Genomic DNA, 17373 nt, shown 5'->3' with positions numbered 1-17373 from the left:
AAATCTTCCCTTGATGCAGGCCCATCGACCTCCTATGCAGCTCATCCCACCCCTTCCTCCCTTGCTCCCTCTAAGCCACCCCCCCTCTCCCATCCTTAGACCCTCCCCTCATCTAATCCCTTCTCAGTTCTCTCCCCCCTGATCCCTAGGAGCCCCTTCTCCCTAAAAGCCAATGCCAAGACACTACCGAATCCTCATCGCCTCTTATTATTTCCTCTCAGCCTCTTCTTGATCCTCCCCTCAATAGAATTACTAGTAGGACATCCAAAGATAACGGGGGTTCTAGTGAATTCTCCAAGAAACCTGGCCCAGGCAGGAAATCTGCCAAGCAGCATATGGATGAGAATGCACAAAAGGACATAGTAATGGGAACGCAGACACCCATATAAACTTATATTCTAGGACAACATGACAAAGAAGCAATCAACAAGGACCAAGGGGGGTGAGCACCTCCCTGTACACCGCATATCCAATGATGAAAATATTATCTTGGAACATCAGGGGACTTGGGCACCCCTCTAAGGTAGTAGCCCTAAGGGATATTATCCTTTATGAGAAGCTAAGAATTATTATGTTACAAGAAACAAAACAAAACCACAAGGAAATGAGTAAAGTTATTGAGCAGCAGACACAGTATAGAGGCAGCATTAGTGAGGCAAGAGGAGCCTCAGGATGAGTAGCAATAATTTGGAATCAAGGTATATGGAATTGTATTTCAGAAACAATAAATCAACACTGGATCAAAACAACTCTAGAAAATAAAGCAGATCAGAAAATCATTATCATTTACAACATCTATGTGTCGAATCACTACAGAGATAAGGAGATCTGTTGGCATGATCTAAAAGACAATCTGGACACAGAAGAAAACACTAACATTATTATGGGAGGTGACTTCAATTTAATCCTCCACGCCAATGAGAAAATGGGAGGCATTTTTACACCTGATCCATACAGAATACAGTTGGAAAATATCATGCAGGAGCATGATCTTATGGATGTCCCTCCAAAAAACCATAGATACACATGGAACAACCGCAGGATGGTTGCTGGTAACATCATGGAGCGGTTGGACAGAATTCTCATCAATATTACACTTCTCTCTGCTTTCTCCGTTGGATATGCTAGCATTTTAATGTGCTCTGCCTCCGATCACTTCCCAATAACTCTAACGCTGGAAAACCACAGGCCCCTTGGGCCCATCCCATTCAGATATAGTTCCCTCTAGAATGATATACCAGTAGTTGTAGGAATTGTTTACAGTTCTTGGGTCCAGCATGTGGAGGGATCTCCCGGTTTCATTTGGGAAACAAAATTACGGAAAAAAAAAAAAGCCATAAAATAATGGGCTAAAACCAAGTACCAAGAACCAGAGAAGGTAAAAAAAGAAATCAAGAATAATCTGGAGAGTATACAAAGAGCAATAGAGGAAAATGGCCTTTCCCGAGAGAACAAATAGTAGGAAAATGAACTCTACTTACAGCTATACGGAGTTAATAGAGAAGAGGAATCAAAATGGAGGCTAAAATCGAGGCAATTATGGTTGCAAGGGGGTGACAAGAACTCAAACTTTTTTCACAAACAAACGACAGCCAGAAAGATAAGGAATAATGTAAGCTCCATCCTAGATGTTGAAGGTGATATACAAAGCACTTAGGAGGCCATTCGAAGAGCTGCTACAGATCACTATCGAGACTTGCTAACTGAAACAAAGGAAGAAGAGGATTACATAGATCTATTGCAGCACCTTCCAACAGGGATAAGCAGGGAAATGAACGATAGCTTAAACAAGGAGATCGATGAGGAGGAAATCAGGAGATCGATTTGGACTCTTCAACCTGATAAAGCCCTGGGACCGGATGTCTTTCCCATTTGCTTTTATCGAGCATTCTGGGGAATTATTAAAATGGACTTGACAAAAATGCTCAATTGGATCCAACAAAAAGGCAAAATAGGAGGATATACCAATGCCACTCATCTAGCTCTTATCCCCAAAGAAAACAGGCCATCTTCCTTTGCTCGTTTCAGGCCCATATCACTTTGTAACTCCTCCTATAAAATCTTGACAAAAATCATTACTACTCGCCTAAAGCCTTTGCTTCCTTCCCTCATTTCCAAAAATCAAGGGGGATTCTTGGGCAACAGACAAATAACTGATTCCATTTTACTAGTGCAAGAAGCCATCCATTCGAGTCAAACCAGAAACGAGAAAGGGTTTATTCTCAAGCTTGATCTGGCCAAGGCATTTGACAGAGTGAGACACTCCTTTCTCTTGGCAGCTTTGAAGAAGATGGGATTTGATGACCGCTTTCTCCACCTTATTCGAACCTGCATTTCGGGGCCATGGATCTCCCCTCTTGTAAATGGCAGACCTAGAGAAGCTTTCGAATCCTCCAGAGGCCTCCAACAAGGTTGCCCTCTCTCACCTTATCTCTTTATTTTAATGGTTGAATCCTTCAGCAGGGCGTTGGACTTCAATCGAAGGGTTGGCTTAATCACAAGAATAAAATTTGGGGATGGGATCAAGAACATAAATCATTCACAATTTGCCGATGACACCCTACTGATTGGAGGGGCCTCCACTACAATATCCAAGTGCTTCAAGTCTCTCCTTGACAAATACATGAGCTACTCTGGCGGAGTGGTAAATCAGTTGAAAAGCTGCATATATGGCTGGAACACAACAGTACAGGTGCTTAAAAATATTGCCAACATTTTTGGAGTCACATGCAAGTATGATTGGACCCACTTCTCATACTTGGGCATGCCTGTAAGTGCTGGTCCTCTGAGAGAAGAAGTCTGGGACACTATAGTTGACAAAACGAAAAGAAAAGTGCAGTAGTGGGGATCCATTTGGCTTAACCCAACCAGTCGACTCATTCTTCTTAAGTCAGGTATCTCTTCTCTCCCCTTATATCATTTTTCCCTTCTTCAAGCTCCGGCCTCCTTCCACTACAAAATGGAAATCATCCTCTGCCAATTCCTATGGCAGGGGGGGAAAAATGATAAAAATAAATTCAACTTGATTAATTGGAAGCAGGTTATCCAGTCCCAAGACCGAGGAGGTCTTGGAATTAGATCTCCTAAATTTCTCAATTTAGCCTTTGGAGGCAAAATTGTTTGGAGACTCATTACTGGACTCCCAGCCTGGTGGAAAAAGGTTTTGGAAATTAAATACCTTAATTTTCCTAGACAACAACTTCTTGATCAAGATATTCCTAATAGAGACTCCTCCAAAATTTGGTGATTATGCAAGAGAGCAATTCCTTCAATCGCTCAAAATACTTCAAAAATCCCCAAGGGAGGTGCAAGCATCAACATTGGAGCTGACAGAATCATGGGTCAGCAGCCAATAAGCAGACATGGGGGAGTCAACCCTATCCTTTCCTTTTTTGAAAGAACATGCATACATTTCCTGGACCAGATCTCCCAATGGGATCCTCACACCCTTCTTTGGTCTGGTTGGGCCTTCCCAGCCATACCCACTGGCCTTAATGCAAGTCTTTTTGTCCTCCAATCCCATTTGCACAGTATAGCCCCTGTCAAAAAGAACGAGCTTGATGGGTTTCGTTGGGACCCATCTGGATCCTGTTACACCATCCAAGTTGCTCACCATTACATTTTCAACATCAGCTACCCCATGCCAAGTTGGAATCACAGGAAGGTGGTTTGGAAACCCAAGGCAATTCCAAAAATTAAATTTTTTCTTTGGACCCTTCTCGGGAAAGTCCTCACGGCCGAAAATTTGCAAAAGAGGGGAATCAATGGTCCCTCTCACTGTCCTAACTACTTAGCTGCTGAAGAATCACTGCATCATCTCTTTATTGAATTCCCTTTTGCTATCGATTGCTAGAGGAACTTATCTCATAACAATCAAATCCCATGGAACACCCAAAACTCCATAGGAGAAATTCTCTACAAATGGAAAAAAAACTACCCCTGGCAGCACAGGAAGAATAACACAGTGAAGAGAGTCTGGGATATTTTTCCTTGCAATATGCTATGGAACATTTGACTAGCACAAAATCAGAAGGTTTTTAAGGACAAGGATTCGACTGTTAGAAGTATTTGCACCAAGGCAAGGAGTCTTTCCCTCGAGATCATCTCAGTTAAGAATCTGAGAAGTATAAATGTCAGTGAACTCAGCATAGAAGAATGCAATTTTATAGGACACCTGTTAGACAAAAATACCAGCAATCAGATGGGCGGCGGTTCTAGCAACAGAAACAACAATGTTTCCCCTAACTGGAAGATCAGGATAAAAGAGGAAGAATTTGTAGTCTGGCTTAAAAACAACAATAGGTATTATCTCTGTTTCGATGGGGCCTCAAAGTCAAATCCTGGGGTAGTAGGGGCAGGAGGAGTTATATTTAATGCTAATGGGGATAAGATCCTGTCTTATGAGTGGGGTCTTGGCCACACTTCCAATAACAGAGCAGAAGCCTTGGCCCTTTACCAAGGTCTTATCCAACTTGGGAAGCTTGGTATAGACACAGTGACGATATTGGGAGACTCGGCGATAGTCATCAGTGCAATGGTTCAGAACAGGGATCTTCCCAATGCTCTTCTTCAACAAATTATTAGATGGTGTCAAATCTTAGGACACTCCATAAAAGACTTGCGCTATTATCATATTTTGCGTTCTCTCAATAAAATTGTTGACAATCAAGCCAACAAAGCTTGTTCCAGGCCACTGGGCTGCCTTGTCTGCAATAGCGTGGAATCATTTCAGTATTTACCATGATGATGACACCTCCTGGCACCGATCAATTCCTCAGCACCACTGATATGATAGTTTGGTCAAAGATCATCCTCATTCCTCCTGTGACTAAGATCCGCATAGGGATCTGGCAGTTTATTGATATCATTATTCCCTCACCTCTCGTCAGTGGACCGACTGTCCTTCTACCTCTCGGCCATCCCTCCTCTGCTCTTCCAAATTGCTCCCCCGATTCTCCTTATCCCTTTTCAGTACTCTCCCCTTGCTCAGCATTCTCCCTCTTGACTTCTATTTATGCCTCTATTCTCATCCCTCTCTGCATCCTTTCAGTTCCCTACTTCGCACTTCCACCTTCATGCACCGCTTGCTTGCCTGTGAGCACTCTGCAGCCCCTCCTCCTTTTGTCTCAGGCGTCTTGCCTTTGTCTGGCTCGGGATCAGATAACAACTCTGTCGCCCAGCATCTTTTTTTGTGCGTGCATTCAAGAGCAGCATTCTCTTTGGTCTACTCTCCTCTACCAAGTCTACCACTACTCTCTGTCTCTGGAGTTTATAGTGATCTTGTTTTTCAACAACAGCCCCTGCCCGATCTATCAAAAGCAGCGCTACAAGCCCGCCCTTTGCTCTCATACGCAACACCTAGCTATGGCGAGAAGTGAAGATTGCCTTCAAAGCCCTGCAAAGGATTTTAGACAACAAGATGGACAGTCAACAGATGATCATGGAGGCAAAGATTGAAAATCAAAGCAGGCTTATAAAAGAAAAATACGAGGCTGATATAAATCTGTTCATGCACAAGATTTCATCATTACATGAACAGTTCAGACAACTCTCCAATAGATGTGCTCATGCTAAGGAGTCCATAGAGATACTAAAATACATGATGGAAAAGAAGAATGCCCTACCCTCAAGCTCTTCAAGTATCAAGCATGGCGATGAAGAGGATAAGCCTGAATAGTCGACAGTGAGGAAAATCGGTCATATAAACATAGATTGAAGATGTTCTGTAAATGTTGTTTCCTACTATTTCAGTTCGTAAGGGTTTATTTCTATTTAACTTTCATCTCAAAGCCCAGAAGGCAGGAGCAAGGAGGATTTTGTAACTGTAACTCCTACTCTCCTTGTACCTCTTGGCATCTCATTATGTATCTCAGGGGAATAGCCCTCTCCACTTTTTGTTGAAGTATAATATAGCAACCGATGATGTTAAAAAAAAAGGGCTACTACCTTGGGGTGTTCATGTAGCCTGGTTGAGTTTAAAGGTTCCTTCCGCATAAATCCTCCTGTCATTATTTTTAGACTCTTTGGAATGCCTCAGGTGGAGAAGGAGATAACAATTTTCAAAAACCAGGAAACAGAGGAAAAAACTGTGTTTTTCTTTAAGAAACAAGCAGACTTTTTAATGCAATTTCTCTTTCTTTTAAGCTTAATTCTCCCTAAAATTGCATCACTCCTCATATATGTGAGTACCAAGGTGGAGAAGGAGACAATACTTCAGAAACAGAGAACAGACAAAAACTGTGTTTTTTCTTAAGAAGCAGGCAGAACTTTTGAATGCAATTCCTCTTCCTTTTCAGGCTCAATTCCTTCTTAAAATCACATCACCCCTCGTATATATGAAAATGCAAAGTGGGTTTGCACCAAGCCTACCTCTTCGAGCCTGAATTTGAATGAAAATCCCATTTTTTCTTCTGCAAGACTGCTCACTGGTCCTCCTGTAGAAAGGGCTCCTGTAGGACCTGTTACTGCTCCTGTAGAACCTGATAATGTTCCTGTAGAACCCGATAAGCGGAGGAGTTCTGAAAATGACAGAGAGCGATGGTTTTGAGGCTCTGGAGGTGGTAGGGAGCTCACTACAGTTGAGGGCACGATGATAAAAATGGAAACAAAGGTGGTGAATAAGCTCGAGAGAGCGTACTTATGCTTACGGGAGAGGTTTCTAGCGACGAGGTGAGGTGGTGGAAAGGGTACGTTACCATTATTCAAACCATTGGTCCCCACTGTAGTGTCATCATGAGACTTTATGCTTTCTGCCCGCAATCACTTCCCATCATTGGCGCTTGAGTTCAAACCATTCGCCACTACCTGTCTTTTTATATTTTCCGTGAGTTGACTAGACACACGTGCAATGTGATCTCCGGATGAGCGCGATCAAATTAGATGAGGGTGGCCTGTTAACTGGCCACCTTTCTAGTTTGATCCGAACCATTCCATTCATTTATGCAGTTTTGAATTATACAAATGCAATAGAGGAATGGGTTTAGACACTTACCTGCAAGTCAACATGTTTGTGCTACAGTGCTGCGAGGCTTTGTTGCTGCTGCATGCTCAGACTCTGGCGCTGCATATCTGCACTCTTGCTGCCATATGCTTATGGCTTCTTGATATGTGGCTCAGTTGCTTTGTACAGTTGCTCCTTTTCTAGATCTTGCTTCGGACATCTTCTACATACCTGTGGCTGCACCTATTCTGCTGTTGGAGCTTGATTTTTAAGGGGATCAGCTGCTATAGGAGTCCTACAGGAGCTCCTGTAGCTACTTCTCCCTCTAAAATTTTTATCTGGGTTTTATGGAGGGGCTGTGAGGAGGCTTATTGAAGAATCTGATGGTAATGGAGAAGCATCTGGTAGGTTGTGGGTGAGTTGTTTTTTCTTTTATTTCCTCGATTTTTTGAAAAACAGGTTTCTGTGTTTTATTTGCAGGAAGGAAAGAAATAATTGGAAATGAGGTGGTGCAGGTGTGGGATGGAGGGTTAGGATGGTGGATGGTTGTAGGATGGTCTACAGGCTTTCTGTGAAAATTCCTAGCTCTTCAATCCCTTTTTCTAGCTTCATTTCGAGCTCTCTGTGATTTCTACAGGAGCCTCCTGTAGAACATACAGGGCTTCCTGTAGGATGCACAGTCTTCGGAAAAAAACACTAAGAGATGGAAAAAAGAATAAAAAATGAGGGAGAAGAGTCTAGAGGATATGTAATAGGCTTGGTGGCATGTCCCCTTGCTTCCTGGGGTCCATTTGTGACTTGCAATGCACTCAAAAAGTTAATTTTCTTTTTCTGTTTTTTTCTTTTTTCTTTTTTTCTTTTTTGAAAAGGCAACTAAGGCGCTTCCAGGAGGTTTTCACCTTACCTGCCTGCCCTGGGTGCCTCCAAGGGAGGTTTTCACCAGATTCCTTATATATATATATATATATATATATATATATATATATATATATAGATATATATATATATATATAGATATATATATCTTGAGTGGGTGGAGTGGAGGCAGAGACTTGCTCCACTACCAACACTGTTTTACTGAGATATTCAATAAATTCTTGCTTGGAGAGGGGCTTTTGTATATTTTCAACCTATGCCCATTGACAAGCATGGGGATGGCTTCCTCATCGATGGTCTTGATCAGAACTGAACCATTGTCATTGCATTTTTCTACTATGTACGGTCCCAACCATCATGTCCTCAGTTTGCCTTTGAAATATTTATACCTTGAGGCATATAGCAGCACCCATCTCCTTCTTGGAATTGTTTCTCCTTGATGTTTTTGTCATGCCATATCTTCCTTCGAAGCTGGATTACTTTTGTGTGGAGAAGGGCCTGCAATCTTTGTTCATCCAATCCATTCACCTGGAGTAACCTTTCCCTTTGTGCATGGCTAAGATCTAGGTCCAACTGAGCTACCATCCTTAATGTGTTGTATTTGAATTCTATCGATAGCAAAGCCTTCTTCCCATAAACCGGCTGATAGGGGGTGAACCCTGTGGTGGTCTTCCATGTGGTGTTGTAGGCCCAGGTGGCCTCAACCAATTGATCTTGCCAATCTTTCCTGCTGCTGCTCACTACCTTAGTCAAAATTCCCTCTAAATCTCTGTTGGTGACTTCCACCTGTCCATTGGCTTGTGGATGGTAGGGGGTTGAGGTCCTGTGCTTGATTTTATGATGTGTGAGCAAGTCTTCAATCAGATTGGAGGTGAATTGACTGCCTTGATCTATAACCAGTTCTCTTGGATACCCAAACTTATAGAATATGTTCTCTCTTAAAAACTCAGCTACTTTTTCTTCTATTGTTGCCTTGATTGCCTTTGTCTCTGCCCATTTGGTCAGATAATCGGTGCACACAATGATGTATTGTTTCTAGTTTGAAGGAGGGTTGATAGGACCCACAAAGTCCATGCCCCACTTCTCAAATGGCTCAAAAGTCACTTGAGGTTGCAGGGGCATCTCATCCTTTGGAGTAGGTTTCCCCATCCTTTGGCACCGATCACATTGACTAATATATATCCTCACATCTTGATGAAGAGTGGGCCAATAGTATCTGGCCTGCAGAATTTTGAAGGGAATCCTCTTTGCTGCAAAATGGCCTCCACAAGGCCCATCATGACAGGTTAGGAGAATGTCAAAAACTTCTTCCTCCCTGACACATTGTCTCAAAATCTAATCTGGTCCAAGTTTGAAGAGATTGCCCCTGTTAGAGTCGGTCTAGTAGCCCTCCATCAGCGATCAAAGCTCTTTGCATTTGCATAAGTAGGTGTCTCATCAGTGTCAATTTTTGCATCCCATTAGGCATGCCATAACCCTGATGGAGGAGTTGGTGTCTTTGTCCCCCTCTTGGCATTGCTGGATCAAGTCATTTCAGTCCTTAGTCACTTTCAAGCTTGTCTTGTCTTGGCTTGAGGTCAAATTCCTAGGTCTAGGGTTTTGGTCAAGTTTGTTTACAAAGTCATGTCTCTGAAGGTCAATAAGTGCTTAGCAAGCCAGAGGGATGATTTTAAAGGTGTTTCTTCGCAAATTTCTATCTTGTACAGTAAATTTTCACCTTGGATTTAAAAACCCTGTTTTTAAAGCCAAGGTCATTTTTCAAATTTCTGTAAAAAGTGATGAAATTTCAAAAAGCTTCCAAGGACAGCATGTAACCCTGGCTCCCTTGCCAAGATCCCTTAGATGATATCCCTGCAAAAAGTATCGAGCAAAAGCATTAAATGAGTCAATTTCAGGATAAAGGAAACCAAAATGGTCAATTTTATAAAGTGTCTAAGGAAAACATTATAAAGTGGGTTTGGGCATGAAATTATTTCAAATCAAAGCTATAAAGGCCCAATCTCCCTCCATCGACCCTCATTGTGCATCCAAGTTACTTGCAAGAGTGATTGAGTGAAAGTTTGAGCGAATTTGGGAGCTGGACAGGCGCGCGACCCGTCAGACCAGGTGCGCGACCCGTCAGAGGCGCGCGACCCGTCAGCAGCGTTCCGGCAGTGTAATTTTTCAACGGGCGCGACCCGTCAGTGGCGCGCGACCCGTTGGGTGAGGTGCGCGACCCGTCAGCGCCCTCCTTACCAAACCGACTGCAAATTTATCCAAGGACCCTCCAAAATCGCCAAATTGCCTAAGGTAGGCTCTCCAACTTAAGAATGGTTGCTTGTTATGGTCAATGGGAATTTTAATTGCATTTTTTAAAGGATCTCCATGTGCAAGAGAAAAGCTCCATGTTGCTGCATTTTAAATTTGTAAAATATGCCTAGGGTTTTATGCTGTTTGAAAGGTATTCCCCTTGTAATCATTTTCCCCATTTCCCATGTCATTTTCCTTATCTTTCTATATAAATTTCCCTTTTAAATTTGTAAAGAAAAATCCAAACCCTACCCCTCTTCCCTAAAAAATGAAAAATTAAGCCCAAACCCTATCTCTCATTACCCATGTAAACAATGTATATAATGATGCATATGCAATGATTTTTGCAATGTTTTTCCCTTAAATCCTTGTTTTATATATTTATTCCCATATTCCCTTTAAAAATGTCCCTCCCCTAACATTCCCTTCATGCTCCTTGTCCCCCTTGAAACAACATTTTACAAAGCAGAAACAGCAGTACATTTTGGCCCCTCTGCTCCTTAAACAATGTCAGAAACCGAAACCTATGAGCAGAGTGATGACCAGGCATCAGCTTCAGAGATTGAGATACAGAGGAGGCCTCATAAGGGTGGAAAGGGTGGTCATCATAGGCGAGAGGAGCCCACCTCTTTGACAGATTTACAAGCTTGTCCTATGGCAGTCTCATGTTTCCAGTACATGTATTGCTATGAGTTTTGTGAGAGGATTTCTCGGATTCAGCACCACAGAGAGTTGGCTCACCTGTTTGTTTTACACTTGCATGATGGACATGTCAACCTTGCTGGGGTAGACTTTACATTGACACCGGAGGTGATTTCACAGGCCACAGAGATACCTAATGTTGGAGAGGTATGGAATAAGCGCAAGGTGCTGGACAGTGTTCATTTTGAGCCTTTTGTTAGACCAGCACTCATGAGACACTTGACAGGAGTGTTTCCCTTCAGATTTCTCAGGAGTGAGTATGCTCCCATGATGAGGCTCATCATGCTCTATTTTACTTGTGAGGGCAGATTTTCACAGGTATATTCATACCATATTCGCCTCTTGATGCACTTCACCCGGGTAAGGATGATGAACATCCCTGTTTTCTTCCATCAGAACATTGAGAGGATGGTGTCCATGATGCAGAGGAAGAGCCCGGCACAGCAGTACAGGAGCCTTTACCATTATGGTTTGATTCAGCTAGTGGTATTACATCAGTTGGCTCAGCAGGGCATCTCATGGGAGGAGTTCATCTCTCGTGAGCTTTTCACAGCACCACCACCGCCACATCCTGAGGCTATTCATGAGGAGGGAGGACCATCACAGCAGCATGACATCCCCGTCGCTAGACATGTCAGCTCCTCACCTGTGGTTACTTATCAGAGAGGCCAGAGGGCCTTATTTGCAGCAGCTCAGTGAGTACTTTCTCCACAGCATGTGGAAGGGGTCTCGCCTTCTTCATCGGCTCAGCGAGTGTTATCTCCACATCAGGTGGAAGTGGCCTCGTTTTCTTCAGTAGCACAGGTACCAGGGAGGGGCAAACAGCCCAAGATTGATGAGGGACCATCAGGTGTTCCGGATATAGAGCTTATTGATCTTGATGTCAGTTCTCCTAGCCGAGAGTCAAAGGAGATCATTCAGCACCTTAGAGCTGAAAATGATGCCTTGCAGAGGAGATTAGAGGGGGCACAATGGACAATCTCATACCTGGAGCAGCGCAACAAGCAGTTGGAGGATGAACAAGCTCTTGATGAGTTGTGGAGGATTCGTAGTGACCGCAATTTGAACCGGAGAAGACCCGGTGATCTATTGCCCTCTAAGCGAGAGTCCATGCTCATCCGAGTCAATGCACACTTAGAGAGGCTGTTGGCTAAGGCCAAACAAGAGAAGAAATTGCTGAGGAACATGAAGAACCATTATTGGGCAAGGATGCACGTGTGCAAGGCAAAGATGAAGATGTTCTAAAGGCGGTTGGCCAAGGCACAAAAAAGGAGAAAGAGGCCCGATCCCCTTCATATCTTGGCCGAGGCTTCACTGGAGGACCAAGGCACTAAATAGCCTAGCCACAGCACAAATCCCAAGAAATTTTGAGCATTTTGGGTAAATTTTGGTTTTTTCAGGCAATTTACAGGTTTTCTCCATTAACGGGTCTCACCCCCCGCGCGACCCTTCATCATGGCAACTCCATTTTGCAAAAACTCAGCATTTCTAGATTTTTCATGAGAAGTTACATATGCTCATCAATGGACTTGAGATTTTATGAAGTTTTGGGCCTCCAGAAAGTCAAAAAACAAGCAAAAAATGACTTTCTGCCACATTTTTGAGACACAGAAAGCAGTCTTGGGAGATTGCAATTTTGGAGGGGCAAATGACCACCAAATTCAGAAATTCCATTTGGGTTGGAAAGTAGACTCATAGCCCTTTCCAACAAGCCTACTCTTCCTCAATTTGGACACCTGGAAGTGCCCCAAATGTGGTCCCAAAGGCGCACGACCCGTCAAGCAGAGGCGTGCGACCCGTCAGGCAAAGTTCTCCAGATTTCAGTGTACAGCTCAGAAAAACGCAGTTTGACCCTGTTTGACTTTTTGGGGTGGATTATTATCCTATTTGATGTAATTAATGTACTTTTATGACACTTTTACTCTTATGTACCTCTTCTAGAAGATTCATTCATGTAAAAGGTGAAAATTAAATGAATGAATTGGTTTCCTAGTTTATAGAGGCAAGTTGTTTTGACTGCCTAGTTTGTAGTGCTTAGTTTAGAAGTGGTTGAAACAGCTCCTAGGATAGTGAGCTCGACCCATGGAGGCAGGGAAAGAGGTTAGATGATCTATATTATGTACTTTCTTGCTCATTTTCATGGTTGGACTCTTGAGGGAGAAGCTATCATTGTATTATTCACTGTATCTCTGCAATTTTTGGCTAAGGAAGACCAGGGTTTTGGAGTTCTTTTTGGGATTCTTGTGGTTACATGTATTGATGGTGTGTTTCTCTATGTACTTGTAAGTGTGTTATGTGAAATCATTTCCTTTCTTTTCCTTCTGCACATTAAGCAAACGAAGTGTTAAAGTAAGAATTCATGACTGTCATGCTCTGCTTTTAAGTTTGTTTAATTTCAATGTTTTCTACTGTTTAAGGAGAATTCAAAGTTAATGTTTGCTCTCCTTAGCTCCTCACCTGTCATTCCTGACCATCCACCTCAATCAAAGGCATCAATACTGTCTCCTACCTTGCCCCAAAGAACCCCCTGCAGAAACTGTGTCCAATCCCCGCACCCAAAATTGCCATCCCCTCAATTTGCCACCAAAAACCCTAAAAACCCCAAATCAACCCTTTTGATCCGTTTATTAGCCTAAAATCAGTGTTACCCTATTGGTCATCTCACCAATTGAAAATCTTTACCGAGATAGACCGGAGAGAGCCCTCTCCAGCCCCGTAGGGCTAGCTACGAGGCTAAGTGGTTTGATGTTGCCTTGAGGTTTACCTTTCTCAGCCTGAGGTGAAATTTCAAGCGCTAACATACTGGCGACCATACTGGGGAGAAAAAATTATTTGTTGTTTGATGTGTTGGTTTCATAAGTCTTAGACGGAGCCTGAAGTTACGCCAGGTAGCCTTCGAAAACGCTCTTGCTTTGCATCAGTGCAAGTAGATAAACGCTGCTTCAGTCAATCTCCGTGAGCTTGTGAATACAGCACTTCATTTGCATTTTACCCCAGTACATGTATCAAGTTCAGATCTGATTGTTGATAGTGGACAACGATCAGACACTGACAAGGCTGAAATCATTCACTTGGCGACTCCTTTAACTGAAGAATCCAGCAACCTATGCTTCATGGTGACTTCACTGCAGGAAGATCAGTAGCTTTGCGATTTTCAAGATGGATCAGCTTGCAAGAAGATATGCTCCCATGAGCCGAGATCACATCCCTGGTTTTCCAAATAAAATTCCGAAGGTAGATTGGTCAAGGAAGGACGCTGCTCTACATCTGGTTAGATTTCACATGCATATTCGCAAATTCAAGGACGATTTTCCTGCAGATTGCTTGATGAAGATATTCTTGGCCACTCTGGAAGGTGAAGCCCAATCATGGTATGAAAGTTTGCTGCCTACTTGTATTTATTGTTTAAAGGATTTTCATGCTATGTTCATTGAAAGATATAAGGACTCTTATCCATCATTGAATTTAGTTCAAGACTGTTGCAAGCATGCCTATAGTTTTATTGAAAGCCTTGAGAAGTTTTATGAAGATGATAATTTCATGGATGAAGAGATCATGGAAGCCCTGTATGAAAAGCCGTTTCAGCAGCACATAGAAATCTTAGAGGATACTTGTCAAGATCAGCAGGTTGAAGATGGCCATATGGCTGTAATTGATGAAAGAGAAGAGCTTGTTTCAGATCTGCCCACAGAAGAAAACCAGATTGCAGAATGTGATAATGTTAGGACAGCTACTTCAGAACTACATTCAGATTGTGATGACCAAGCATACCTTGTGCTGAAGCCCATCAAAGAGAGCTCTACTGTTGAGATCATAGACAGAGTTTTGGATTCAGATGTTCATGAACAACAAGGTGAGATCTTTGTGCAAGTAAGTGATGAATCTCCTTTCAATAACTCAGTAATAAATGATAGTCTGAGTGCCCTATCATATGAAGATAATTATTGTTTAAGTAGAAGAAAACAAAAGGCATTGTCTCCTTTGTCTGAAGATGAGATAGATCTACTTTTGAGAGGTCTTGTTACAGCCCAAGCTACAGCAGATTTGCAGTGCACACATGGTCAAGAAAGTGTTGGGAAAACTTCTTCCTCTGTTGAAAAAGATGACTGTCTTGTAGATCAGCAAATAGATAATGCTTTCCTTCACAAAGATGATAATCCGGCTGTCATATCATTTGAAGATGACCTACCATATTGTCAGACTATAGAGGATCAGAGTATACAGGATTACCTTTCAGATTCTTCATATGTTTCATGTGCTGAAATGTTTTTCCAAGAAGAGATCTGCTCATCCATTTGTTCGGAGTTTTTTGAAACTCATGAGCATACTTTTACCGAAGCACATGATGAAGGCAGATCAGAATTTGAAACAAAGGACACCTTGTTTCTTTCAGTAGGAGGTGGCAGTGGCAAATCTTCATGTTTTTCACGATCCTCTAGCAAGTTTGTTGCAGCCAGCAGTGATAGTGTTTATTGCAGTGTTCAGTGATGAAGGAGATCATGGTCAGCTATGTTTTTGGATGCTCAGTTATAGGTTTGTACTGTTGACCAGAAGATCTGATAAGAAGAATCAATCAAGAAGCCATCTTCTTGATTGGTTGCATTGGCATTTTGATATAGTTTGATGTATATTGTCTTGTAAGAAACACAGGTGGTTGTCATCATGATTTCAAATCTTGATGGACTGCTGCCCTTCAATAAGCTTTGTAAGTTCTTGTTTTCGTTAAGTCAGTCATGAGTCATTTATGAGTCAGTTTTCAGTCATGTTGGTTTCATAATTGTGTCGGCTTGAGTCAGGTTTCAGTCAATAAATGAGTCAAAGTCTTGTGTCGTTTGCCGAAATAATGACTCCATCGCCCAATGGTTGAAAGCACTGGTCTGCTCTCCCAGAGGTCTGAGGTTCTTGGTACCTCCAAGGAGCTACCATCCCCATTGGAGCCAATGTTAGAGTCGGTCTAGTAGCCCTCCATCAGCGATCAAAGCTCTTTGCATTTGCATAAGTAGGTGTCTCATCAGTGTCAATTTTTGCATCCCATTAGGCATGCCATAACCCTGATGGAGGAGCTGGTGTCTTTGTCCCCCTCTTGGCATTGTTGGATCAAGTCATTTCAGTCCTTAGTCACTTTCAAGCTTGTCTTGTCTTGGCTTGAGGTCAAATTCCTAGGTCTAGGGTTTTGGTCAAGTTTGTTTACAAAGTCATGTCTCTGAAGGTCAATAAGTGCTCAGAAAGCCAGAGGGATGATTTTAAAGGTGTTTCTTCGCAAATTTCTATCTTGTACAGTAAATTTTCACCTTGGATTTAAAAACCCTGTTTTTAAAGCCAAGGTCATTTTTCAAATTTTTGTAAAAAGTGATGAAATTTCAAAAAGCTTCCAAGGACAGCATGTAACCCTGGCTCCCTTGCTAAGATCCCTCAGATGATGTCCCTGCAAAAAGTATCGAGCAAAAGCATTAAATGAGTCAATTTCAGGATAAAGGAAACCAAAATGGTCAATTTTATAAAGTGTCTAAGGAAAACATTATAAAGTGGGTTTGGGCATGAAATTATTTCAAATCAAAGCTATAAAGGCCCAATCTCCCTCCATCGACCCTCATTGTGCATCCAAGTTACTTGCAAGAGTGATTGAGTGAAAGTTTGAGTGAATTTGGGAGCTGGACAGGCGCACGACCAGTCAAACCAGGTGCGCGACCCGTCAGAGGCGCGCGACCCGTCAGCAGCGTTCCGGCAGTGTAATTTTTCAACGGGCGCGACCCGTCAGTGGCGCGCGACCCGTTGGGTGAGGCGCGCGACCCGTCAGCGCCCTCCTTACCAAACCGACTGCAAATTTATCCAAGGACCCTCCGAAATCGCCAAATTGCCTAAGGTAGGCTCTCCAACTTAAGAATGGTTGCTTGTTATGGTCAATGGGAATCTTAATTGCATTTTTTAAAGGATCTCCATGTGCAAGAGAAAAGCTCCATGTTGCTGCATTTTAAATTTGTAAAATATGCCTAGGGTTTTATGTTGTTTGAAAGATATTCCCCTTGTAATCATTTTCCCCATTTCCCATGTCATTTTCCTTATCTTTCTATATAAATTTCCCTTTTAAATTTGTAAAGAAAAATCCAAACCCTACCCCTCTTCCCTAAAAAATGAAAAATTAAGCCCAAAACCTATCTCTCATTACCCATGTAAACAATGTATATAATGATGCATATGCAATGATTTTTGCAATGTTTTTCCCTTAAATCCCTGTTTTATATATTTATTCCCATTTTCCCTTTAAAAATGTCCCTCCCCTAACATTCCCTTCATGCTCCTTGTCCCCCTTGAAACAACATTTTACAAAGCAGAAACAGCAGTACATTTTGGCCCCTCTGCTCCTTAAACAATGTCAGAAACCGAAACCTATGAGCAGAGTGATGACCAGGCATTAGCTTCAGAGATTGAGATACAGAGGAGGCCTCATAAGGGTGGAAAGGGTGGTCATCATAGGCGAGAGGAGCCCACCTCTTTGAAAGATTTACAAGCTTGTCCTATGGCAGTCTCATGTTTCCAGTACATGTCTTGCTATGAGTTTTGTGAGA

Source organism: Pinus tabuliformis, chromosome 9 (genome assembly GCF_031772625.1).
Source record: "Pinus tabuliformis cultivar Carrire ecotype Pingquan chromosome 9, CPIR1, whole genome shotgun sequence".
In the NCBI taxonomy this organism is placed as follows: Eukaryota; Viridiplantae; Streptophyta; class Pinopsida; order Pinales; family Pinaceae; genus Pinus; species Pinus tabuliformis.
This window is presented reverse-complemented; position numbering follows the sequence as displayed.